This window comes from Rattus norvegicus, chromosome X (genome assembly GCF_021556685.1).
Source record: "Rattus norvegicus strain SHRSP/BbbUtx chromosome X, alternate assembly SHRSP_T2T, whole genome shotgun sequence".
NCBI classification, from domain to species: domain Eukaryota; kingdom Metazoa; phylum Chordata; class Mammalia; order Rodentia; family Muridae; genus Rattus; species Rattus norvegicus.
The window spans coordinates 151,284,903-151,286,784 of record NC_141554.1 but is presented as its reverse complement, the minus strand read 5'-3'; the positions used below and the strand labels follow the sequence as shown (position 1 = coordinate 151,286,784).

General features: G+C 41.3%; 1 pseudogene; it reads right to left on the bottom strand.

Moving 5' to 3' along the window:
- Positions 1 to 680: 680 nt before the first annotated feature.
- Rplp0-ps11 (ribosomal protein lateral stalk subunit P0, pseudogene 11) lies at positions 681 to 1,578 on the bottom strand (annotated as a pseudogene).
- Between the last annotated feature and the right edge of the window lie 304 nt (positions 1,579 to 1,882).

The following is a 1,882-nucleotide window of genomic DNA, read 5'->3' as shown; positions in this document are numbered from 1 at the left end:
AACAAGAAAAGAAAAGTTTTGTTTACTAAATCTGTGGAAATAAAGGGAATAAATCTTCTAATAATTTATTGCAAAATTCCTTTTAAGTTAAACAAAAAGTATGAAATTGAGAAAAATATATCAACAAACAATATATGACATATTACTTTCTGATTTATTATGCTTGCTGTTATCATTATCATTACTCTAAATATTTCATATTTTATGAAGCATCAATTAAATATTATATCTACATTTGGGAATTATTTACAGTTTTACTAAATAGACACAATGTTGTGAGTGTATAAGTCATGATTTACTTTCTTGTGAGATAATTTCAAAGATCATTTTAGTATATAAATAATATCACAATGTTACCATAGTGCATAAAGATTCGATTACATATTTAAGAGTATTGTGCTAAGATAAATACTATCACTGAGATCATTGCAACACAGTAAACTATTTTTTTCCACAAAACCACTAGGAGCTTTATTTTTAGAAACAAAGATGCCAAGACAAAGTATCTCCCTAAATAGTTTTTGTTTTTTTAACCTGAGCAAGGGAACAAACTAAATCAATTCAGATGGAGTTTTAAGAGAGGTAAGCCTTTATTTCCATCTTTCTCAAATAAAGCAAGCAGACTTGGTTGCTTTGAGGGGATTAGTGAAGAGACCTAATCCCATACCTTCATCTTATTCCTAGCTCTCTTCCTTTGCTTCAGTCTTGGCTGGGGCTGCAGTAGGAGCATGAGCATCAGTGGTGGCAGCAGTCACAGGGGCAGGAGCCCCAAATACAGATGGATCAGTCAGGAAGGCCTTGACCTTTTTAGCATGTGGGAAGGTGTAATCAGTCTCCATAGACAAAGCCAGGACTCTCCTGTACTCATTACTGATGGAGTGAGACACTGAGGCAACAGTTGGGTAGCCAATCTGCAGACAAATGCTGGTCACCTGTGGACTCCCTCTAAGAAGTGAGAATGCACTGTGAAGGGTCTGCTCTGTGATGTTCAGCACAAATGCTGCCATTGTCAAACAACTGTTGGATGATTAGCCCTGGGAGATGTTCAGTGGTATGGCTTCACTGGTTCCTACCTTGTTTCCAGGTTTTGTCAGCTGTATATCTAACTCAGAATTTCAACGGTACCTCTGGAGATTTTAGTGGTGATGCCTAAAGCTTGGAAGAACGAGCTTCTCAGGGCCCAGGCTAGTGTTCTGAGCATGCACAGAGACCTCACATGGGATGATGGCACCAGGTCGAGCAGCAGCTGGCACCTTATTGGCCAGCAGCATGTCTCTAATCTCAGTGAGGTCCTCATTGGTGAACACCAAGCCCACGTACCACCGGATGTGAGACAGCAGTTCCTCCAGAGCTGGTTGTTCTCCAGGTGGCCCCTGATGGCCTTGCCCATCATAGTGATCTTGCCCATCAGCACCAGAGCCTTCCCTCAGAGGGACATGCGGATCTGCTGCATCTGCTTAGAGCCCACCTTGTCTGCTCCCACAATGAAGCATTTTGGTAATCATCCAAAAGTTAGATGATCTTAAGAAAGTAATTGGCCTTCCAGTCCGCCCTGCTTTCCCTGGGGATCACAGCAGTGCATCAGGGATTGCCAAGCAGGGGTTAAAGACGATGTCAGTCTAATGAGGACTTTTAAGCAGAAACAATAAGAATGTGTGTGTGTCATGGTATGCACTCATTGATAAGTGGATATTAGCCCAAATGCTCGAATTACCCTAGATGCACAGAACACATGAAACTCAAGAAGGATGACCAAAATGCGAATGCTTCACTCCTTTTAAAATGGAACAAGAATACTCTTGGGAGGGAATAGGGAGGCAAAGTTTAGAACAGAGGCTGAAGGAACACCCATTCAGAGCCTGCCCCACATGTGGCCCATACA